This window comes from Myodes glareolus, unplaced genomic scaffold (genome assembly GCF_982192425.1).
Source record: "Myodes glareolus unplaced genomic scaffold, mMyoGla1.1 HAP1_SCAFFOLD_40, whole genome shotgun sequence".
NCBI lineage: Eukaryota > Metazoa > Chordata > Mammalia > Rodentia > Cricetidae > Myodes > Myodes glareolus.
The window spans coordinates 1,750,503-1,776,931 of NW_028263216.1; the positions used below are offsets into that span (position 1 = coordinate 1,750,503).

Consider the following 26,429-nt stretch of genomic DNA (forward strand, 5'->3'; position numbering starts at 1 on the left):
GCATTCACCAGCATCTCACATGCATTTCTCTGAAAGAGAAGCAGTCTGTTCCAACACTTCATTTCAGTGTGCGAAGTCAATGGAGTGTTACTTCACTTTCTAAATACTGTAGTTACAGAGAAAATCACTTTCCTTTGAAAGTGCCTTAAGCTACTTACAAGCATTCACCAGCAACACACATGAGTTTCTCTGAAAGAGAAGTATTCTGTTCCAACACTTCAATTCACAGTGCAAAGTGAATGGAGTGTTGCTTCACTTTCTAAATGCTATACTTTCAGAGAAAATCACTCTTCTTTGAAACTGCCTTAAGCTACTTACAAACATTCACCAACAACTCTCATGCATTACTCTGAAAGAGAAGCAGTCTGTTCCAACACTTCAATTCAATGTGCGAAGTGAATGGAGTGTTGCTTCACTTTCTAAATGCTGTACTTTCAGAGAAAATCACTCTTCTTTGAAACTGCCTTAAGCTACTTACAAGCATTCACCAGCAACTCACATGCATTTCTCTGAAAGAGAAGCAGTATGTTCCAACACTTCAATTCACGGTGCGAAGTGAATGGACTGTTGCTTCACTTTCAAAATGCTGTACTTTCAGAGAAAATCACTTTCCTTTGAAACTGCCTTAAGCTACCTACAAACATTCAACAGCAACACACATGCATTTCTCTGAAAGAGAAGCAGTCTGTTCCAACACTTCAATTCACTGTGCGAAGTGAATGGAGTGTTGCTTCACTTTCTAAATGCTGTACTTTCAGAGAAAATCACTTTCTTTGAAAGTGCCTTAAGATAATTATAAGCATTCACATGAAACTCACATGCATTTTTCTGAAAAAGAAGCAGTCTGTTCCAACACTTCAATTCACTGTGCGAAGTGAATGGAGGGTTGCTTCACTTTCTAAGTGCTGTACTTTCAGAGAAAATCACTTTCCTTTGAAACTGCCTTAAGCTACTTACTAGCATTCACCAGCAACTCACATGAGTATCTCTGAAAGATTAGCAGTCTGTTCCAACACTTCAATTCACTGTGCGAAGTGAAGGTGTTGTTGTTTCACTTTCTAAATGCTGTATTTTCAGAAAAAATCACTTTCCTTTGATTCTGCCTTAAGCTACTTACAAGCATTCACAAGAAACTCACATGCGTTTCTCTGAAAAAGAAGCAGTCTGTTCCAACACTTCAATTCACTGTTCGAAGTGAATGGAGTGTTGCTTCACTTTATAAATGCTGTAATTTCAGAGAAAATCACTTTTCTTTGAAAGTGCCTTAAGCTACTTACTAGGATTCACCAGCAACTCACATGAGTTTCTCTGAAAGAGAAGCAGTCTGTTCCAACACTTCAATTCACTGTGCAAAGTGAATGGAGTATCGCTTCATTTTCTAAATGCTGTCCTTTCAGACAAAATCACTTTCCTTTGAAAGTGCCTTAAGCTACTTACAAGCATTCACCAGCAACTCACATGAGTTTCTATGAAAGAGAAGCAGTCTGTTCCAACACTTCCATTCACTGGGCGAAGTGAATGCGTTGCTGTTTCACTTTCTAAATGCTGTACTTTCAGAGAAAATCACTCTTCTTTGAAAGTTCCTTAAGCTACTAACAAACATTCACCAACAACTCTCATGCATTACTCTGAAAGAGAAGCAGTCTGTTCCAACACTTCAATTCAATGTGCGAAGTGAATGGAGTGTTGCTTCACTTTCAAAATGCTGTACTTTCAGAGAAAATCACTTTCCTTTGAAACTGCCTTAAGCTACCTACAAGCATTCAACAGCAACACACATGCATTTCTCTGAAAGAGAAGCAGTCTGTTCCAACACTTCAATTTACTGTGCGAAGTGAATGGAGTGTTGCTTCACTTTCTAAATGCAGTACTTTCAGAGAAAATCACTTTCTTTGAAAGTGCCTTAAGATAATTATAAGCATTCACATAAAACTCACATGCATTTCTGTGAAAGAGAAGCAGTCTGTTCCAACACTTCCATTCACTGGGCGAAGTGAATGGACTGTTGCTTCACTTTCAAAATGCTGTACTTTCAAAGAAAATCACTCTTCTTTAAAAATGCCTTAAGCTACTTACAAGCATTCACAAGCAACTCACATGCATTTCTCTGAAAGAGAAGCAGTCTGTTTCAACACGTCAATTCACTGTGCGAAGTGAATGGAGTGTTGCTTCACTTTCTAAATGCTGTACTTTCAGAGAAAATCACTTTCTTTGAGTGCCTTAACATAATTATAAGCATTCACAAGAAACTCACATGCATTTCTCTGAAAGAGACGCAGTCTGTTCCAACACTTCAATTCACAGTGCGAAGTGAATGGAGTGTTTCGTCACTTTCTAAATGCTGTACTTTCAGAGAAAATCACTTTAATTCAAAGTACCTTAAGATACTTAAAAGCTTTCACCAGCAACTCACATGAGTTTCTCTGAAAGAGAAGCAGTCTGTTCCAACACTACCATTCACTGGGCGAAGTGAATGCGTTGCTGTTTCACTTTCTAAATGCTGTATTTTCAGAGAAAATCACTCTTCTTTGAAAGTGCCTTAAGCTACTAACAAACATTCACCAACAACTCTCATGCATTACTCTGAAAGAGAAGCAGTCTGTTCCAACACTTCAATTCAATGTGCGAAGTGAATGGAGTGTTGCTTCACTTTCTAAATGCAGTACTTTCAGAGAAAATCACATTCTTTGAAAGTGCCTTAAGATAATTATAAGCATTCACATAAAACTCACATGCATTTCTGTGAAAGAGAAGCAGTCTGTTCCAACACTTCAATTCACGGTGCGAAGTGAAAGGAGGGTTGCTTCACTTTCTAAATGCTGTACTTTCAGAGAAAATCACTTTCCTTTGAAAGTGCCTTAAGCTACTTACAAGGATTCACCAGCAACTCACATGAGTTTCTCTGAAAGTGAAGCAGTCTGTTCCAACACTTCAATTCACTGTGCAAAGTGAATGGAGTGTTGCTTCATTTTCTAAATGCTGTACTTTCTGATAAAATCACTTTCCTTTGAAACTGCCTTAAACTACTTACAAGCATTCACCAGCAACTCACATGAGTTTCTCTGAAAGAGAAGCAGTCTGTTCCAACACTTCAATTCACTGTGCGAAGTGAATGCTGTGTTGCTTCACTTTCTAAATGCTGTACTTTCAGAGAAAATCACTTTCTTTGAAAGTGCCTTAACATAATTATAAGCATTCACAAGAAACTCACATGCATTTCTCTGAAAGAGAAGCAGTCTGTTCCAACACTTCAATTCACTGTGCGAAGTGAATGGAGTGTTGCTTTACTTTCTAAATGCTGTACTTTCAGAGAAATCACTTTCCTTTGAAACAGCCTAAAGCTACCTACAAGCATTCAACTGCAACTCACATGCATTTCTCTGAAAGAGAAGCAGTCTGTTCCAACACTTCAATTCACTGTGCGAAGTGAATGCTGTGTTGCTTCACTTTCTAAATGCTGTACTTTCAGAGAAAATCACTTTCTTTGAAAGTGCCTTAACATAATTATAAGCATTCACAAGAAACTCACATGCATTTCTCTGAAAGAGACGCAGTCTGTTCCAACACTTCAATTCACTGTGCGAAGAGAATGGAGTGTTGCTTCACTTTATAAATGCTGTAATTTCAGAGGAAATCACTTTCCTTTGAAAGTGCCTTAAGCTACTTACTAGGATTCACCAGCAACTCACATGAGTTTCTCTGAAAGAGAAGCAGTCTGTTCCAACACTTCAATTCACTGTGAAAAGTGAATGGAGTGTCGCTTCATTTTCTAAATGCTGTACTTTCAGAGAAAATCACTTTCTTTGAAAGTGCCTTAACATAATTATAAGCATTCACATGAAACTCACATGCATTTCTCTGAAAGAAAAGCAGTCTGTTCCAACACTTCAATTCACTGCGAAAGTGAATGGATTGTTGCTTCACTTTATAAATTCTGTACTTTCATAGAAAATCACTTTCATTGAAACTGCCTTAAGATAATTATAAGCATTCACAAGAAACTCACATGCATTTCTCTGAAAGAGAAGCAGTCTGTTCCAACACTTCAATTCACTGTGCGAAGTGAATGGAATGTTGCTTCACTTTCTAAATGCTGTACTTTCAGAGAAAATCGCTTTCCTTTGAAACAGCCTTAAGCTACCTACAAGCATTCAACTGCAACTCACATGCATTTCTCTGAAAGAGAAGCAGTCTGTTCCAACACTACCATTCACTGGGCGAAGTGAATGCGTTGCTGTTTCACTTTCTAAATGCTGTATTTTCAGAGAAAATCACTCTTCTTTGAAAGTGCCTTAAGCTACTAACAAACATTCACCAACAACTCTCATGCATTACTCTGAAAGAGAAGCAGTCTGTTCCAACACTTCAATTCAATGTGCGAAGTGAATGGAGTGTTGCTTCACTTTATAAATGCTGTAATTTCAGAGGAAATCACTTTCCTTTGAAAGTGCCTTAAGCTACTTACTAGGATTCACCAGCAACTCACATGAGTTTCTCTGAAAGAGAAGCAGTATGTTCCAACACTTCAATTCACGGTGCGAAGTGAATGGACTGTTGCTTCACTTTCAAAATGCTGTACTTTCAGAGAAAATCACTTTCCTTTGAAACTGCCTTAAGCTACCTACAAACATTCAACAGCAACACACATGCATTTCTCTGAAAGAGAAGCAGTCTGTTCCAACACTTCAATTCACTGTGCGAAGTGAATGGAGTGTTGCTTCACTTTCTAAATGCTGTACTTTCAGAGAAAATCACTTTCTTTGAAAGTGCCTTAAGATAATTATAAGCATTCACATGAAACTCACATGCATTTTTCTGAAAGAGAAGCAGTCTGTTCCAACACTTCAATTCACGGTGCGAAGTGAATGGAGGGTTGCTTCACTTTCTAAATGCTGTACTTTCAGAGAAAATCACTTTCCTTTGAAACTGCCTTAAGCTACTTACTAACATTCACCAGCAACTCACATGAGTATCTCTGAAAGATTAGCAGTCTGTTCCAACACTTCAATTCACTGTGCGAAGTGAAGGTGTTGTTGTTTCATTTTCTAAATGTTGTATTTTCAGAGAAAATCACTTTCCTTTGATTCTGCCTTAAGCTACTTACAAGCATTCACAAGAAACTCACATGCGTTTCTCTGAAAGAGAAGCAGTCTGTTCCAACACTTCAATTCACTGTGCGAAGTGAATGGAGTGTTGCTTCACTTTATAAATGCTGTAATTTCAGAGAAAATCACTTTTCTTTGAAAGTGCCTTAAGCTACTTACTAGGATTCACCAGCAACTCACATGAGTTTCTCTGAAAGAGAAGCAGTCTGTTCCAACACTTCAATTCACTGTGCAAAGTGAATGGAGTGTCGCTTCATTTTCTAAATGCTGTCCTTTCAGAGAAAATCACTTTCCTTTGAAAGTGCCTTAAGCTACTTACAAGCATTCACCAGCAACTCACATGAGTTTCTATGAAAGAGAAGCAGTCTATTCCAACTCATCAATTCACAGTGCGAAGTGAATGGAGTGTTTCGTCACTTTCTAAATGCTGTACTTTCAGAGAAAATCACTTTCCTTTCAAAGTAGCTTAAGATACTTACAAGCATTCACCAGCAACTCACATGAGTTTCTCTGAAAGAGAAGCAGTCTGTTCCAACACTTCCATTCACTGGGCGAAGTGAATGCGTTGCTGTTTCACTTTCTAAATGCTGTACTTTCAGAGAAAATCACTTTCCTTTGAAACTGCCTTAAGCTACTTACAAGCAATCACCAGCAACTCACATACATTTCTCTGAATAAGAAGCAGTCTGTTCAAACACTTCAATTCACTGGGCGAAGTGAATGGAGTGTTGCTTCACTTTCTAAATGCTGTACTTTCAGAGAAAATCACTTTCCTTTGAAACTGCCTTAAGCTACTTACAAGCATTCACCAGCAACTCACATGAGTTTCTCTGAAAGAGAAGCAGTCTGTTCCAACACTTCAATTCATTGTGCGAAGTGAATGTGTTGTTGTTTCACTTTCTAAATTCTGTACTTTCAGAGAAAATCACTTTCCTTTGAAACTGCCTTCAACTACTTACAAGCATTCACCAGCAACTCACATGAGTTTTTCTGAAAGAGAAGCAGTCTGTTCCAACTCTTCAATTCACTGTGCGAAGTGAATGGAATGTTGCGTCACTTTCTAAATGCTTTACTTTCAGAGAAAATCACTTTCTTTGAAAGTGCCTTAAGATAATTATAAGCATTCACATGAAACTCACATGCATTTCTCTGAAAGAGAAGCAGTCTGTTCCAACACTTCAATTCACTGTGTGAAGTGAATGGAGGGTTGCTTCACTTTCTAAATTCTGTACTTTCAGAGAAAATCACTTTTCTTTGAAAGTGCTTTAAGCTACTTACAAGGATTCACCAGCAACATACATGAGTTTCTCTGAAAGAGAAGCAGTCTGTTCCAACACTTCAATTCACTGTGCAAAGTGAATGGAGTGTTGCTTCATTTTCTAAATGCTGTACTTTCAGAGAAAATCACTTTCCTATGAAACTGATTTGAGCTACCTACAAGCATTCACCAGCAACTCACATGAGTTTCTCTGAAAGAGAAGCAGTCTGTTCCAACACTTCAATTCACTGTGCGAAGTGAATGTGTTGTTGTTTCACTTTCTAAATGCTGTATTTTCAGAAAAAATCACTTTCCTTTGATTCTGCCTTAAGCTACTTACAAGCATTCACAAGAAACTCACATGCGTTTCTCTGAAAAAGAAGCAGTCTGTTCCAACACTTCAATTCACTGTGCGAAGTGAATGGAGTGTTGCTTCACTTTATAAATGCTGTAATTTCAGAGAAAATCACTTTTCTTTGAAAGTGCCTTAAGCTACTTACTAGGATTCACCAGCAACTCACATGAGTTTCTCTGAAAGAGAAGCAGTCTGTTCCAACACTTCAATTCACTGTGCAAAGTGAATGGAGTGTCGCTTCATTTTCTAAATGCTGTCCTTTCAGACAAAATCACTTTCCTTTGTAAGTGCCTTAAGCTACTTACAAGCATTCACCAGCAACTCACATGAGTTTCTATGAAAGAGAAGCAGTCTATTCCAACTCATCAATTCACAGTACGAAGTGAATGGAGTGTTTCGTCACTTTCTAAATGCTGTACTTTCAGAGAAAATCACTTTCCTTTCAAAGTAGCTTAAGATACTTACAAGCATTCACCAGCAACTCACATGAGTTTCTCTGAAAGAGAAGCAGTCTGTTCCAACACTTCCATTCACTGGGCGAAGTGAATGCGTTGCTGTTTCACTTTCTAAATGCTGTACTTTCAGAGAAAATCACTCTTCTTTGAAAGTTCCTTAAGCTACTAACAAACATTCACCAACAACTCTCATGCATTACTCTGAAAGAGAAGCAGTCTGTTCCAACACTTCAATTCAATGTGCGAAGTGAATGGAGTGTTGCTTCACTTTCAAAATGCTGTACTTTCAGAGAAAATCACTTTCCTTTGAAACTGCCTTAAGCTACCTACATGCATTCAACAGCAACACACATGCATTTCTCTGAAAGAGAAGCAGTCTGTTCCAACACTTCAATTTACTGTGCGAAGTGAATGGAGTGTTGCTTCACTTTCTAAATGCAGTACTTTCAGAGAAAATCACTTTCTTTGAAAGTGCCTTAAGATAATTATAAGCATTCACATAAAACTCACATGCATTTCTGTGAAAGAGAAGCAGTCTGTTCCAACACTTCAATTCACGGTGCGAAGTGAATGGACTGTTGCTTCACTTTCAAAATGCTGTACTTTCAGAGAAAATCACTTTCCTTTGACACTGCCTTAAGCTACCTACAAGCATTCACCAGCATCTCACATGCATTTCTCTGAAAGAGAAGCAGTCTGTTCCAACACTTCATTTCAGTGTGCGAAGTCAATGGAGTGTTACTTCACTTTCTAAATACTGTAGTTACAGAGAAAATCACTTTCCTTTGAAAGTGCCTTAAGCTACTTACAAGCATTCACCAGCAACACACATGAGTTTCTCTGAAAGAGAAGTATTCTGTTCCAACACTTCAATTCACAGTGCAAAGTGAATGGAGTGTTGCTTCACTTTCTAAATGCTGTACTTTCAGAGAAAATCACTCTTCTTTGAAACTGCCTTAAGCTACTTACAAACATTCACCAACAACTCTCATGCATTACTCTGAAAGAGAAGCAGTCTGTTCCAACACTTCAATTCAATGTGCGAAGTGAATGGAGTGTTGCTTCACTTTCTAAATGCTGTACTTTCAGAGAAAATCACTCTTCTTTGAAACTGCCTTAAGCTACTTACAAGCATTCACCAGCAACTCACATGCATTTCTCTGAAAGAGAAGCAGTATGTTCCAACACTTCAATTCACGGTGCGAAGTGAATGGACTGTTGCTTCACTTTCAAAATGCTGTACTTTCAGAGAAAATCACTTTCCTTTGAAACTGCCTTAAGCTACCTACAAACATTCAACAGCAACACACATGCATTTCTCTGAAAGAGAAGCAGTCTGTTCCAACACTTCAATTCACTGTGCGAAGTGAATGGAGTGTTGCTTCACTTTCTAAATGCTGTACTTTCAGAGAAAATCACTTTCTTTGAAAGTGCCTTAAGATAATTATAAGCATTCACATGAAACTCACATGCATTTTTCTGAAAAAGAAGCAGTCTGTTCCAACACTTCAATTCACTGTGCGAAGTGAATGGAGGGTTGCTTCACTTTCTAAGTGCTGTACTTTCAGAGAAAATCACTTTCCTTTGAAACTGCCTTAAGCTACTTACTAGCATTCACCAGCAACTCACATGAGTATCTCTGAAAGATTAGCAGTCTGTTCCAACACTTCAATTCACTGTGCGAAGTGAAGGTGTTGTTGTTTCACTTTCTAAATGCTGTATTTTCAGAAAAAATCACTTTCCTTTGATTCTGCCTTAAGCTACTTACAAGCATTCACAAGAAACTCACATGCGTTTCTCTGAAAAAGAAGCAGTCTGTTCCAACACTTCAATTCACTGTGCGAAGTGAATGGAGTGTTGCTTCACTTTATAAATGCTGTAATTTCAGAGAAAATCACTTTTCTTTGAAAGTGCCTTAAGCTACTTACTAGGATTCACCAGCAACTCACATGAGTTTCTCTGAAAGAGAAGCAGTCTGTTCCAACACTTCAATTCACTGTGCAAAGTGAATGGAGTGTCGCTTCATTTTCTAAATGCTGTCCTTTCAGACAAAATCACTTTCCTTTGAAAGTGCCTTAAGCTACTTACAAGCATTCACCAGCAACTCACATGAGTTTCTATGAAAGAGAAGCAGTCTATTCCAACTCATCAATTCACAGTACGAAGTGAATGGAGTGTTTCGTCACTTTCTAAATGCTGTACTTTCAGAGAAAATCACTTTCCTTTCAAAGTAGCTTAAGATACTTACAAGCATTCACCAGCAACTCACATGAGTTTCTCTGAAAGAGAAGCAGTCTGTTCCAACACTTCCATTCACTGGGCGAAGTGAATGCGTTGCTGTTTCACTTTCTAAATGCTATACTTTCAGAGAAAATCACTCTTCTTTGAAAGTTCCTTAAGCTACTAACAAACATTCACCAACAACTCTCATGCATTACTCTGAAAGAGAAGCAGTCTGTTCCAACACTTCAATTCAATGTGCGAAGTGAATGGAGTGTTGCTTCACTTTCAAAATGCTGTACTTTCAGAGAAAATCACTTTCCTTTGAAACTGCCTTAAGCTACCTACAAGCATTCAACAGCAACACACATGCATTTCTCTGAAAGAGAAGCAGTCTGTTCCAACACTTCAATTTACTGTGCGAAGTGAATGGAGTGTTGCTTCACTTTCTAAATGCAGTACTTTCAGAGAAAATCACTTTCTTTGAAAGTGCCTTAAGATAATTATAAGCATTCACATAAAACTCACATGCATTTCTGTGAAAGAGAAGCAGTCTGTTCCAACACTTCAATTCACGGTGCGAAGTGAATGGACTGTTGCTTCACTTTCAAAATGCTGTACTTTCAGAGAAAATCACTTTCCTTTGACACTGCCTTAAGCTACCTACAAGCATTCACCAGCATCTCACATGCATTTCTCTGAAAGAGAAGCAGTCTGTTCCAACACTTCATTTCAGTGTGCGAAGTCAATGGAGTGTTACTTCACTTTCTAAATACTGTAGTTACAGAGAAAATCACTTTCCTTTGAAAGTGCCTTAAGCTACTTACAAGCATTCACCAGCAACACACATGAGTTTCTCTGAAAGAGAAGTATTCTGTTCCAACACTTCAATTCACAGTGCAAAGTGAATGGAGTGTTGCTTCACTTTCTAAATGCTGTACTTTCAGAGAAAATCACTCTTCTTTGAAACTGCCTTAAGCTACTTACAAACATTCACCAACAACTCTCATGCATTACTCTGAAAGAGAAGCAGTCTGTTCCAACACTTCAATTCAATGTGCGAAGTGAATGGAGTGTTGCTTCACTTTCTAAATGCTGTACTTTCAGAGAAAATCACTCTTCTTTGAAACTGCCTTAAGCTACTTACAAGCATTCACCAGCAACTCACATGCATTTCTCTGAAAGAGAAGCAGTATGTTCCAACACTTCAATTCACGGTGCGAAGTGAATGGACTGTTGCTTCACTTTCAAAATGCTGTACTTTCAGAGAAAATCACTTTCCTTTGAAACTGCCTTAAGCTACCTACAAACATTCAACAGCAACACACATGCATTTCTCTGAAAGAGAAGCAGTCTGTTCCAACACTTCAATTCACTGTGCGAAGTGAATGGAGTGTTGCTTCACTTTCTAAATGCTGTACTTTCAGAGAAAATCACTTTCTTTGAAAGTGCCTTAAGATAATTATAAGCATTCACATGAAACTCACATGCATTTTTCTGAAAAAGAAGCAGTCTGTTCCAACACTTCAATTCACTGTGCGAAGTGAATGGAGGGTTGCTTCACTTTCTAAGTGCTGTACTTTCAGAGAAAATCACTTTCCTTTGAAACTGCCTTAAGCTACTTACTAGCATTCACCAGCAACTCACATGAGTATCTCTGAAAGATTAGCAGTCTGTTCCAACACTTCAATTCACTGTGCGAAGTGAAGGTGTTGTTGTTTCACTTTCTAAATGCTGTATTTTCAGAAAAAATCACTTTCCTTTGATTCTGCCTTAAGCTACTTACAAGCATTCACAAGAAACTCACATGCGTTTCTCTGAAAAAGAAGCAGTCTGTTCCAACACTTCAATTCACTGTGCGAAGTGAATGGAGTGTTGCTTCACTTTATAAATGCTGTAATTTCAGAGAAAATCACTTTTCTTTGAAAGTGCCTTAAGCTACTTACTAGGATTCACCAGCAACTCACATGAGTTTCTCTGAAAGAGAAGCAGTCTGTTCCAACACTTCAATTCACTGTGCAAAGTGAATGGAGTGTCGCTTCATTTTCTAAATGCTGTCCTTTCAGACAAAATCACTTTCCTTTGAAAGTGCCTTAAGCTACTTACAAGCATTCACCAGCAACTCACATGAGTTTCTATGAAAGAGAAGCAGTCTATTCCAACTCATCAATTCACAGTACGAAGTGAATGGAGTGTTTCGTCACTTTCTAAATGCTGTACTTTCAGAGAAAATCACTTTCCTTTCAAAGTAGCTTAAGATACTTACAAGCATTCACCAGCAACTCACATGAGTTTCTCTGAAAGAGAAGCAGTCTGTTCCAACACTTCCATTCACTGGGCGAAGTGAATGCGTTGCTGTTTCACTTTCTAAATGCTGTACTTTCAGAGAAAATCACTCTTCTTTGAAAGTTCCTTAAGCTACTAACAAACATTCACCAACAACTCTCATGCATTACTCTGAAAGAGAAGCAGTCTGTTCCAACACTTCAATTCAATGTGCGAAGTGAATGGAGTGTTGCTTCACTTTCAAAATGCTGTACTTTCAGAGAAAATCACTTTCCTTTGAAACTGCCTTAAGCTACCTACAAGCATTCAACAGCAACACACATGCATTTCTCTGAAAGAGAAGCAGTCTGTTCCAACACTTCAATTTACTGTGCGAAGTGAATGGAGTGTTGCTTCACTTTCTAAATGCAGTACTTTCAGAGAAAATCACTTTCTTTGAAAGTGCCTTAAGATAATTATAAGCATTCACATAAAACTCACATGCATTTCTGTGAAAGAGAAGCAGTCTGTTCCAACACTTCAATTCACTGTGCGAAGTGAATGGAGGGTTGCTTCACTCTCTAAATGCTGTACTTTCAGAGAAAATCACTTTCTTTGAAAGTGCCTTAACATAATTATAAACATTCACAAGAAACTCACATGCATTTCTCTGAAAGAGACGCAGTCTGTTCCAACACTTCCATTCACTGGGCGAAGTGAATGCGTTGCTGTTTCACTTTCTAAATGCTGTACTTTCAGAGAAAATACTCTTCTTTGAAAGTGCCTTAAGCTACTAACAAACATTCACCAACAACTCTCATGCATTACTCTGAAAGAGAAGCAGTCTGTTCCAACAATTCAATTCACGGTGCGAAGTGAATGGAGTGTTGCTTCACTTTCTAAATGCTGTACTTTCAGAGAAAATCACTCTTCTTTGAAACTGCCTTAAGCTACTTACAAGCATTCACCAGCAACTCACATGCATTTCTCTGAAAGAGAAGCAGTCTGTTCCAACACTTCAATTCACGGTGCGAAGTGAATGGACTGTTGCTTCATTTTCAAAATGCTGTACTTTCAGAGAAAATCACTTTCCTTTGAAACTGCCTTAAGCTACCTACAAACATTCAACAGCAATACACATGCATTTCTCTGAAAGAGAAGCAGTCTGTTCCAACACTTCAATTCACTGTGCGAAGTGAATGGAGTGTTGCTTCACTTTCTAAATGCTGTACTTTCAGAGAAAATCACTTTCTTTGAAAGTGCCTTAAGTAATTATAAGCATTCACATGAAACTCACATGCATTTTTCTGAAAGAGAAGCAGTCTGTTCCAACACTTCAATTCACTGTGCGAAGTGAATGGAGTGTTGCTTCACTTTCTAAATGCTGTACTTTCAGAGAAAATCACTTTCCTTTGAAACTGCCTTAAGCTACTTACTAGCATTCACCAGCAACTCACATGAGTATCTCTGAAAGATTAGCAGTCTGTTCCAACACTTCAATTCACTGTGCGATGTGAAGGTGTTGTTGTTTCACTTTCTAAATGCTGTATTTTCAGAGAAAATCACTTTCCTTTGATTCTGCCTTAAGCTACTTACAAGCATTCACAAGAAACTCACATGCGTTTCTCTGAAAGAGAAGCAGTCTGTTCCAACACTTCAATTCACTGTGCGAAGTGAATGGAGTGTTGCTTCACTTTATAAATGCTGTAATTTCAGAGAAAATCACTTTTCTTTGAATGTGCCTTAAGCTACTTACTAGGATTCACCAGCAACTCACATGAGTTTCTCTGAAAGAGAAGCAGTCTGTTCCAACACTTCAATTCACTGTGCAAATTGAATGGAGTGTCGCTTCATTTTCTAAATGCTGTACTTTCAGAGAAAATCACTTTCCTTTGAAAGTGCCTTAAGCTACTTACAAGCATTCACCAGCAACTCACATGAGTTTCTCTGAAAGAGAAGCAGTCTATTCCAACTCATCAATTCACAGTGCGAAGTGAATGGAGTGTTTCGTCACTTTCTAAATGCTGTACTTTCAGAGAAAATCACTTTCCTTTCAAAGTAGCTTAAGATACTTACAAGCATTCACCAGCAACTCACATGAGTTTCTCTGAAAGAGAAGCAGTCTGTTCCAACACTTCCATTCACTGGGCGAAGTGAATGGACTGTTGCTTCACTTTCAAAATGCTGTACTTTCAAAGAAAATCACTCTTCTTTAAAAATGCCTTAAGCTACTTACAAGCATTCACAAGCAACTCACATGCATTTCTCTGAAAGAGAAGCAGTCTGTTCCAACACTTCAATTCAATGTGCGAAGTGAATGGAGTGTTGCTTCACTTTCTAAATGCTGTACTTTCAGAGAAAATCACTCTTCTTTGAAAGTTCCTTAAGCTACTAACAAACATTCACCAACAACTCTCATGCATTACTCTGAAAGAGAAGCAGTCTGTTCCAACACTTCAATTCAATGTGCGAAGTGAATGGAGTGTTGCTTCACTTTCTAAATGCTGTACTTTCAGAGAAAATCACTCTTCTTTAAAAATGCCTTAAGCTACTTACAAGCATTCACAAGCAACTCACATGCATTTCTCTGAAAGAGAAGCAGTCTGTTCCAACACTTCAATTCATGGTGCGAAGTGAATGGACTGTTGCTTCACTTTCAAAATGCTGTACTTTCAGAGAAAATCACTTTCCTTTGAAACTGCCTTAAGCTACCTACAAGCATTCAACAGCAACACACATGCATTTCTCTGAAAGAGAAGCAGTCTGTTCCAACACTTCAATTTACTGTGCGAAGTGAATGGAGTGTTGCTTCACTTTATAATTGCAGTACTTTCAGAGAAAATCACTTTCTTTGAAAGTGCCTTAAGATAATTATAAGCATTCACATAAAACTCACATGCATTTCTGTGAAAGAGAAGCAGTCTGTTCCAACACTTCAATTCACTGTGCGAAGTGAATGGAGGGTTGCTTCACTTTCTAAATGCTGTACTTTCAGAGAAAATCACTTTCCTTTGAAACTACCTTCAACTACTTACAAGCATTCACCAGCAACTCACATGAGTTTCTCTGAAAGAGAAGCAGTCAGTTCCAACTCTTCAATTCACTGTGCGAAGTGAATGTGTTGTAGTTTCGCTTTCTAAATGCAGTACTTTCAGAGAAAATCACTGTCCTTTGAATCTGCCTTAAGCTACATACAAGCATTCACCAGCAACTCACCTACAATTTTCTGAAAGAGAAGCAGTCTGTTCCAACACATCAATTCACTGTGCGAAGCGAATGGAGTGTTGCTTCACTTTCTAAATGCTGTACTTTCAGAGAAAATCACTTTCCTTTGAAACAGCCTTAAGCTACCTACAAGCATTCAACAACAACTCACATGCTTTTCTCTGAAAGAGAAGCAGTCTGTTCCAACACTTCAATTCACTGTGGGAAGTGAATGGAGTATTGCTTCACTTTCTAAATGCTGTACTTTCAGAGAAAATCACTTTCTTTGAAAGTGCCTTAACATAATTATAAACATTCACAAGAAACTCACATGCATTTCTCTGAAAGAGACGCAGTCTGTTCCAACACTTCCATTCACTGGGCGAAGTGAATGCGTTGCTGTTTCACTTTCTAAATGCTGTACTTTCAGAGAAAATACTCTTCTTTGAAAGTGCCTTAAGCTACTTACAAGCATTCACCAGCAACTCACATGCATTTCTCTGAAAGAGAAGCAGTCTGTTCCAACACTTCAATTCACGGTGTGAAGTGAATGGACTGTTGCTTCACTTTCAAAATGCTGTACTTTCAGAGAAAATCACTTTCCTTTGAAACTGCCTTAAGCTACCTACAAACATTCAACAGCAACACACATGCATTTCTCTGAAAGAGAAGCAGTCTGTTCCAACACTTCAGTTCACTGTGCGAAGTGAATGGAGTGTTGCTTCACTTTCTAAATGCTGTACTTTCAGTGAAAATCACTTTCTTTGAAAGTGCCTTAAGATAATTATAAGCATTCACATGAAACTCACATGCATTTTTCTGAAAGAGAAGCAGTCTGTTCCAACACTTCAATTCACTGTGCGAAGTGAATGGAGGGTTGCTTCACTTTCTAAATTCTGTACTTTCAGAGAAAATCACTTTCCTTTGAAACTGCCTTAAGCTACTTACTAGCATTCACCAGCAACTAACATGAGTATCTCTGAAAGATTAGCAGTCTGTTCCAACACTTCAATTCACTGTGCGAAGTGAATCTGTTGTTGTTTCACTTTCTAAATGCTGTATTTTCAGAAAAAATCACTTTCCCTTGAAAGTGCCTTAAGCTACTTACTAGGATTCACCAGCAACTCACATGAGTTTCTCTGAACGAGAAGCAGTCTGTTCCAACACTTCAATTCACTGTGCAAATTGAATGGAGTGTCGCTTCACTTTCTAAATGCTGTAGTTTCACAGAAAATCACTTTCTTTGAAAGTGCCTTAACATAATTATAAGCATTCACAATAAACTCACATGCATTTCTCTGAAAGAGAAGCAGTCTGTTCCAACACTTCAATTCACTGTGCAAAGTGAATGGAGTGTCGCTTCATTTTCTAAATGCTGTACTTTCAGAGAAAATCACTTTTTTGAAAGTGCCTTAACAAAATTATAAGCATTCACATGAAACTCACATGCATTTCTCTGAAAGAAAAGCAGTCTGTTCCAACACTTCAATTCACTGTGAAAGTGAATGGATTGTTGCTTCACTTTATAAATTCTGTACTTTCATAGAAAATCACTTTCATTGAAACTGCCTTAAGATAATTATAAGCATTCACAAGAAACTCACATGCATTTCTCTGAAAGAGAAGCAGTCTGTTCCAACACTTCCATTCACTGGGCGAAGTGAATGGACTGTTGCTTCACTTTCAAAATGCTGTACTTTCAAAGAAAATCACTCTTCTTTAAAAATGCCTTAAGCTACTTACAAGCATTCACAAGCAACTCACATGCATTTCTCTGAAAGAGAAGCAGTCTGTTTCAACACTTCAATTCACTGTGCGAAGTGAATGGAGTGTTGCTTCACTTTCTAAATGCTGTACTTTCAGAGAAAATCACTTTCTTTGAGTGCCTTAACATAATTATAAGCATTCACAAGAAACTCACATGCATTTCTCTGAAAGAGACGCAGTCTGTTCCAACACTTCAATTCACAGTGCGAAGTGAATGGAGTGTTTCGTCACTTTCTAAATGCTGTACTTTCAGAGAAAATCACTTTAATTCAAAGTACCTTAAGATACTTAAAAGCTTTCACCAGCAACTCACATGAGTTTCTCTGAAAGAGAAGCAGTCTGTTCCAACACTTCCATTCACTGGGCGAAGTGAATGGACTGTTGCTTCACTTTCAAAATGCTGTACTTTCAAAGAAAATCACTCTTCTTTAAAAATGCCTTAAGCTACTTACAAGCATTCACAAGCAACTCACATGCATTTCTCTGAAAGAGAAGCAGTCTGTTCCAACACTTCAATTCAATGTGCGAAGTGAATGGAGTGTTGCTTCACTTTCTAAATGCTGTACTTTCAGAGAAAATCACTCTTCTTTGAAAGTTCCTTAAGCTACTAACAAACATTCACCAACAACTCTCATGCATTACTCTGAAAGAGAAGCAGTCTGTTCCAACACTTCAATTCAATGTGCGAAGTGAATGGAGTGTTGCTTCACTTTCTAAATGCTGTACTTTCAGAGAAAATCACTCTTCTTTAAAAATGCCTTAAGCTACTTACAAGCATTCACAAGCAACTCACATGCATTTCTCTGAAAGAGAAGCAGTCTGTTCCAACACTTCAATTCATGGTGCGAAGTGAATGGACTGTTGCTTCACTTTCAAAATGCTGTACTTTCAGAGAAAATCACTTTCCTTTGAAACTGCCTTAAGCTACCTACAAGCATTCAACAGCAACACACATGCATTTCTCTGAAAGAGAAGCAGTCTGTTCCAACACTTCAATTTACTGTGCGAAGTGAATGGAGTGTTGCTTCACTTTATAATTGCAGTACTTTCAGAGAAAATCACTTTCTTTGAAAGTGCCTTAAGATAATTATAAGCATTCACATAAAACTCACATGCATTTCTGTGAAAGAGAAGCAGTCTGTTCCAACACTTCAATTCACTGTGCGAAGTGAATGGAGGGTTGCTTCACTTTCTAAATGCTGTACTTTCAGAGAAAATCACTTTCCTTTGAAACTACCTTCAACTACTTACAAGCATTCACCAGCAACTCACATGAGTTTCTCTGAAAGAGAAGCAGTCAGTTCCAACTCTTCAATTCACTGTGCGAAGTGAATGTGTTGTAGTTTCGCTTTCTAAATGCAGTACTTTCAGAGAAAATCACTGTCCTTTGAATCTGCCTTAAGCTACATACAAGCATTCACCAGCAACTCACCTACAATTTTCTGAAAGAGAAGCAGTCTGTTCCAACACATCAATTCACTGTGCGAAGCGAATGGAGTGTTGCTTCACTTTCTAAATGCTGTACTTTCAGAGAAAATCACTTTCCTTTGAAACAGCCTTAAGCTACCTACAAGCATTCAACAACAACTCACATGCTTTTCTCTGAAAGAGAAGCAGTCTGTTCCAACACTTCAATTCACTGTGGGAAGTGAATGGAGTATTGCTTCACTTTCTAAATGCTGTACTTTCAGAGAAAATCACTTTCTTTGAAAGTGCCTTAACATAATTATAAACATTCACAAGAAACTCACATGCATTTCTCTGAAAGAGACGCAGTCTGTTCCAACACTTCCATTCACTGGGCGAAGTGAATGCGTTGCTGTTTCACTTTCTAAATGCTGTACTTTCAGAGAAAATACTCTTCTTTGAAAGTGCCTTAAGCTACTTACAAGCATTCACCAGCAACTCACATGCATTTCTCTGAAAGAGAAGCAGTCTGTTCCAACACTTCAATTCACGGTGTGAAGTGAATGGACTGTTGCTTCACTTTCAAAATGCTGTACTTTCAGAGAAAATCACTTTCCTTTGAAACTGCCTTAAGCTACCTACAAACATTCAACAGCAACACACATGCATTTCTCTGAAAGAGAAGCAGTCTGTTCCAACACTTCAGTTCACTGTGCGAAGTGAATGGAGTGTTGCTTCACTTTCTAAATGCTGTACTTTCAGTGAAAATCACTTTCTTTGAAAGTGCCTTAAGATAATTATAAGCATTCACATGAAACTCACATGCATTTTTCTGAAAGAGAAGCAGTCTGTTCCAACACTTCAATTCACTGTGCGAAGTGAATGGAGGGTTGCTTCACTTTCTAAATTCTGTACTTTCAGAGAAAATCACTTTCCTTTGAAACTGCCTTAAGCTACTTACTAGCATTCACCAGCAACTAACATGAGTATCTCTGAAAGATTAGCAGTCTGTTCCAACACTTCAATTCACTGTGCGAAGTGAATCTGTTGTTGTTTCACTTTCTAAATGCTGTATTTTCAGAAAAAATCACTTTCCCTTGAAAGTGCCTTAAGCTACTTACTAGGATTCACCAGCAACTCACATGAGTTTCTCTGAACGAGAAGCAGTCTGTTCCAACACTTCAATTCACTGTGCAAATTGAATGGAGTGTCGCTTCACTTTCTAAATGCTGTAGTTTCACAGAAAATCACTTTCTTTGAAAGTGCCTTAACATAATTATAAGCATTCACAATAAACTCACATGCATTTCTCTGAAAGAGAAGCAGTCTGTTCCAACACTTCAATTCACTGTGCAAAGTGAATGGAGTGTCGCTTCATTTTCTAAATGCTGTACTTTCAGAGAAAATCACTTTTTTGAAAGTGCCTTAACAAAATTATAAGCATTCACATGAAACTCACATGCATTTCTCTGAAAGAAAAGCAGTCTGTTCCAACACTTCAATTCACTGTGAAAGTGAATGGATTGTTGCTTCACTTTATAAATTCTGTACTTTCATAGAAAATCACTTTCATTGAAACTGCCTTAAGATAATTATAAGCATTCACAAGAAACTCACATGCATTTCTCTGAAAGAGAAGCAGTCTGTTCCAACACTTCCATTCACTGGGCGAAGTGAATGGACTGTTGCTTCACTTTCAAAATGCTGTACTTTCAAAGAAAATCACTCTTCTTTAAAAATGCCTTAAGCTACTTACAAGCATTCACAAGCAACTCACATGCATTTCTCTGAAAGAGAAGCAGTCTGTTTCAACACTTCAATTCACTGTGCGAAGTGAATGGAGTGTTGCTTCACTTTCTAAATGCTGTACTTTCAGAGAAAATCACTTTCTTTGAGTGCCTTAACATAATTATAAGCATTCACAAGAAACTCACATGCATTTCTCTGAAAGAGACGCAGTCTGTTCCAACACTTCAATTCACAGTGCGAAGTGAATGGAGTGTTTCGTCACTTTCTAAATGCTGTACTTTCAGAGAAAATCACTTTAATTCAAAGTACCTTAAGATACTTAAAAGCTTTCACCAGCAACTCACATGAGTTTCTCTGAAAGAGAAGCAGTCTGTTCCAACACTACCATTCACTGGGCGAAGTGAATGCGTTGCTGTTTCACTTTCTAAATGCTGTATTTTCAGAGAAAATCACTCTTCTTTGAAAGTGCCTTAAGCTACTAACAAACATTCACCAACAACTCTCATGCATTACTCTGAAAGAGAAGCAGTCTGTTCCAACACTTCAATTCAATGTGCGAAGTGAATGGAGTGTTGCTTCACTTTCTAAATGCAGTACTTTCAGAGAAAATCACATTCTTTGAAAGTGCCTTAAGATAATTATAAGCATTCACATAAAACTCACATGCATTTCTGTGAAAGAGAAGCAGTCTGTTCCAACACTTCAATTCACGGTGCGAAGTGAAAGGAGGGTTGCTTCACTTTCTAAATGCTGTACTTTCAGAGAAAATCACTTTCCTTTGAAAGTGCCTTAAGCTACTTACAAGGATTCACCAGCAACTCACATGAGTTTCTCTGAAAGTGAAGCAGTCTGTTCCAACACTTCAATTCACTGTGCAAAGTGAATGGAGTGTTGCTTCATTTTCTAAATGCTGTACTTTCAGAGAAAATCACTTTCTTTGAAAGTGCCTTAACATAATTATAAGCATTCACAAGAAACTCACATGCATTTCTCTGAAAGAGAAGTAGTCTGTTCCAACACTTCAATTCACTGTGCGAAGTGAATGGAGTGTTGCTTTACTTTCTAAATGCTGTACTTTCAGAGAAATCACTTTCCTTTGAAACAGCCTAAAGCTACCTACAAGCATTCAACTGCAACTCACATGCATTTCTCTGAAAGAGAAGCAGTCTGTTCCAACACTTCAATTCACTGTGCGAAGTGAATGCTGTGTTGCTTCACTTTCTAAATGCTGTACTTTCAGAGAAAATCACTTTCTTTGAAAGTGCCTTAACATAATTATAAGCATTCACAAGAAACTCACATGCATTTCTCTGAAAGAGACGCAGTCTGTTCCAACACTTCAATTCACTGTGCGAAGAGAATGGAGTGTTGCTTCACTTTATAAATGCTGTAATTTCAGAGGAAATCACTTTCCTTTGAAAGTGCCTTAAGCTACTTACTAGGATTCACCAGCAACTCACATGAGTTTCTCTGAAAGAGAAGCAGTCTGTTCCAACACTTCAATTCACTGTGAAAAGTGAATGGAGTGTCGCTTCATTTTCTAAATGCTGTACTTTCAGAGAAAATCACTTTCTTTGAAAGTGCCTTAACATAATTATAAGCATTCACATGAAACTCACATGCATTTCTCTGAAAGAAAAGCAGTCTGTTCCAACACTTCAATTCACTGCGAAAGTGAATGGATTGTTGCTTCACTTTATAAATTCTGTACTTTCATAGAAAATCACTTTCATTGAAACTGCCTTAAGATAATTATAAGCATTCACAAGAAACTCACATGCATTTCTCTGAAAGAGAAGCAGTCTGTTCCAACACTTCAATTCACTGTGCGAAGTGAATGGAATGTTGCTTCACTTTCTAAATGCTGTACTTTCAGAGAAAATCGCTTTTCTTTGAAACAGCCTTAAGCTACCTACAAGCATTCAACTGCAACTCACATGCATTTCTCTGAAAGAGAAGCAGTCTGTTCCAACACTACCATTCACTGGGCGAAGTGAATGCGTTGCTGTTTCACTTTCTAAATGCTGTATTTTCAGAGAAAATCACTCTTCTTTGAAAGTGCCTTAAGCTACTAACAAACATTCACCAACAACTCTCATGCATTACTCTGAAAGAGAAGCAGTCTGTTCCAACACTTCAATTCAATGTGCGAAGTGAATGGAGTGTTGCTTCACTTTATAAATGCTGTAATTTCAGAGGAAATCACTTTCCTTTGAAAGTGCCTTAAGCTACTTACTAGGATTCACCAGCAACTCACATGAGTTTCTCTGAAAGAGAAGCAGTATGTTCCAACACTTCAATTCACGGTGCGAAGTGAATGGACTGTTGCTTCACTTTCAAAATGCTGTACTTTCAGAGAAAATCACTTTCCTTTGAAACTGCCTTAAGCTACCTACAAACATTCAACAGCAACACACATGCATTTCTCTGAAAGAGAAGCAGTCTGTTCCAACACTTCAATTCACTGTGCGAAGTGAATGGAGTGTTGCTTCACTTTCTAAATGCTGTACTTTCAGAGAAAATCACTTTCTTTGAAAGTGCTTTAAGATAATTATAAGCATTCACATGAAACTCACATGCATTTTTCTGAAAGAGAAGCAGTCTGTTCCAACACTTCAATTCACGGTGCGAAGTGAATGGAGGGTTGCTTCACTTTCTAAATGCTGTACTTTCAGAGAAAATCACTTTCCTTTGAAACTGCCTTAAGCTACTTACTAACATTCACCAGCAACTCACATGAGTATCTCTGAAAGATTAGCAGTCTGTTCCAACACTTCAATTCACTGTGCGAAGTGAAGGTGTTGTTGTTTCATTTTCTAAATGCTGTATTTTCAGAGAAAATCACTTTCCTTTGATTCTGCCTTAAGCTACTTACAAGCATTCACAAGAAACTCACATGCGTTTCTCTGAAAGAGAAGCAGTCTGTTCCAACACTTCAATTCACTGTGCGAAGTGAATGGAGTGTTGCTTCACTTTATAAATGCTGTAATTTCAGAGAAAATCACTTTTCTTTGAAAGTGCCTTAAGCTACTTACTAGGATTCACCAGCAACTCACATGAGTTTCTCTGAAAGAGAAGCAGTCTGTTCCAACACTTCAATTCACTGTGCAAAGTGAATGGAGTGTCGCTTCATTTTCTAAATGCTGTCCTTTCAGAGAAAATCACTTTCCTTTGAAAGTGCCTTAAGCTACTTACAAGCATTCACCAGCAACTCACATGAGTTTCTATGAAAGAGAAGCAGTCTATTCCAACTCATCAATTCACAGTGCGAAGTGAATGGAGTGTTTCGTCACTTTCTAAATGCTGTACTTTCAGAGAAAATCACTTTCCTTTCAAAGTAGCTTAAGATACTTACAAGCATTCACCAGCAACTCACATGAGTTTCTCTGAAAGAGAAGCAGTCTGTTCCAACACTTCCATTCACTGGGCGAAGTGAATGCGTTGCTGTTTCACTTTCTAAATGCTGTACTTTCAGAGAAAATCACTTTCCTTTGAAACTGCCTTAAGCTACTTACAAGCAATCACCAGCAACTCACATACATTTCTCTGAATAAGAAGCAGTCTGTTCAAACACTTCAATTCACTGGGCGAAGTGAATGGAGTGTTGCTTCACTTTCTAAATGCTGTACTTTCAGAGAAAATCACTTTCCTTTGAAACTGCCTTAAGCTACTTACAAGCATTCACCAGCAACTCACATGAGTTTCTCTGAAAGAGAAGCAGTCTGTTCCAACACTTCAATTCATTGTGCGAAGTGAATGTGTTGTTGTTTCACTTTCTAAATTCTGTACTTTCAGAGAAAATCACTTTCCTTTGAAACTGCCTTCAACTACTTACAAGCATTCACCAGCAACTCACATGAGTTTTTCTGAAAGAGAAGCAGTCTGTTCCAACTCTTCAATTCACTGTGCGAAGTGAATGGAGTGTTGCGTCACTTTCTAAATGCTTTACTTTCAGAGAAAATCACTTTCTTTGAAAGTGCCTTAAGATAATTATAAGCATTCACATGAAACTCACATGCATTTCTCTGAAAGAGAAGCAGTCTGTTCCAACACTTCAATTCACTGTGTGAAGTGAATGGAGGGTTGCTTCACTTTCTAAATTCTGTACTTTCAGAGAAAATCACTTTTCTTTGAAAGTGCTTTAAGCTACTTACAAGGATTCACCAGCAACATACATGAGTTTCTCTGAAAGAGAAGCAGTCTGTTCCAACACTTCAATTCACTGTGCAAAGTGAATGGAGTGTTGCTTCATTTTCTAAATGCTGTACTTTCAGAGAAAATCACTTTCCTATGAAACTGATTTGAGCTACCTACAAGCATTCACCAGCAACTCACATGAGTTTCTCTGAAAGAGAAGCAGTCTGTTCCAACACTTCAATTCACTGTGCGAAGTGAATGTGTTGTTGTTTCACTTTCTAAATGCTCTATTTTCAGAGAAAATCACTTTCCTTTGATACTGCCTTTAGCTACTTACAGGCATTCACAAGAAACTCACATGCGTTTCTCTGAAAGAGAAGCAGTCTGTTCCAACTCTTCAATTCACTGTGCGAAGTGAATGGAGTGTTGAGTCACTTTCTAAATGCTGGACTTTCAGAGAAAATCACATTCCTTTCAAAGTACCTTAAGATACTTACAAGCATTCACCAGCAACTCACAAGAGTTTCTCTGAAAGTGAAGGAGTCTGTTCCAACACTTCAATTCACTTTGCGAAGTGAATGTGTTGTTGTTTCACATTCTAAATGCTGTTTTTTCAGAGAAAATCACTTTCCTTTGATTCTGCCTTAAGCTACTTACAAGCATTCACAAGAAACTCACATGCGTTTCTCTGAAAGAGAAGCAGTCGGTTCCAACACTTCAATTCACTGTGCGAAGTGAATGGAGTGTTGCTTCACTTTATAAATGCTGTAATTTCAGAGAAAATCACTTTCCTTTGAAAGTGCCTTCAGCTACTTACTAGGATTCACCAGCAACTCACATGAGTTTCTCTGAAAGAGAAGCAGTCTGTTCCAACACTTCAATTCACTGTGCAAAGTGAATGGAGTGTCGCTTCATTTTGTAAATACTGTAATTTCAGAGAAAATCACTTTCCTTTAAACTGCCTTAAACTACTCACAAGCATTCACCAGCAACTCACATGAGTTTCTCTGAAAGAGAAGCAGTCTGTTCCAACACTTCACTTCACTGTGCGAAGTGAATGGAGTGTTGCTTCACTTTCTAAATGCTGTACTATCATAGAAAATCACTTTCTTTGAAAGTGCCTTAAAATAATTATAAGCATTCACAAGAAAATCACATGCATTTTTCTGAAAGAGAAGCAGTCTGTTCCAAAACTTCAATTCACTGTGCGAAGTGAATGGAGTGTTGATTCACTTTCTAAATGCTGTACTTTCAGAGAAAATCACTTTCTTTTGAAACTGCCTTAAGCTACTTACAAGCATTCACCAGCAACTCACATGAGTTTCTCTGAAAGAGAAATATTCTGTTCCAACACTTCAATTCACAGTGCAAAGTGAATGGAGTATTGCTTCACTTTTTAAATGCTGTACTTTCAGAGAAAATCACTTTCCTTTGAAACTGCCTTAAACTACTCACAAGCATTCACCAGCAACTCACATGAGTTTCTCTGAAAGAGAAGCAGTCTCTTCCAACTCTTCAAATCACTGTGCGAAGTGAATGGAGTGTTGCGTCACTTTCTAAATGCTGTACTTTCAGAGAAAATCACTTTCTTTGTAAGTGCCTTAAGATAATTATAAGCATTCACATGAAACTCGCATGCATTTCTCTGAAAAGAAGCAGTCTGTTCGAACACTTCAATTCACTGTGCGAAGTGAATGTGTTGTTGTTTCACTTTCTAAATGCTGTACTTTCAGAGAAAATCACTCTTCTTTGCAAGTGCCTTAAGCTACTTTCAAGTATTCACCAACAACTCTCATGCATTACTCTGAAAGAGAAGCACTCTGTTCCAACACTTCAATTCAATGTGCGAAGTGAATGGAGTGTTGCTTCACTTTTTAAATGCTGTACTTTCAGAGAAAATCACTGTCCTTTGAAACTGCCTTAAGCTACTTACAAGCATTCACAAGCAACTCACATGCATTTCTCTGAAAGAGAAGCAGTCTGTTCCAACACTTCAATTCACTGTGCAAAGTGAATGGAGTGTTGCTTCACTTTCTAAATGCTGTACTTTCAGAGAAAATCACTTTCCTTTGAAACAGCCTTAAGCTACCTACAAGCATTCAACAGCAAATCACATGCATTTCTCTGAAAGTGAAGCAGTCTGTTCCAACATTTCAATTCACTGTGCGAAGTGAGTGGAGTGTTGCTTCACTTTCTAAATGCTGTACTTTCAGAGAAAATCACTTTCTTTGAAAGTGCCTTAACATAATTATAAGCATTCACAAGAAACTCACATGCATTTCTCTGAAAGAGAAGCAGTCTGTTCCAACACTTCAATTCACTGTGCGAAGTGAATGGAGGGTTGCTTCACTTTCTAAATGCTGTACTTTCAGAGAAAATCACTTTCCTTTGAAACGGCCTTAAGCTACTTACAAGGATTCACCAGCAACTCACATGAGTTTCTCTGAAAGATTAGCAGTCTGTTCCAACACTTCCATTCACTGGGCGAAGTGAATGCGTTGCTGTTT

At 38.0% G+C, this 26,429-nt stretch overlaps 1 long non-coding RNA gene across 1 annotated transcript in view; it reads right to left on the reverse strand.

Moving 5' to 3' along the window:
• LOC148117165 (uncharacterized) overlaps nucleotides 1–26,429 on the reverse strand; it is a 1,027,820-nt gene that overhangs the window by 855,802 nt on the left and 145,589 nt on the right. The gene's annotated exons all lie outside the window — the stretch shown is intronic.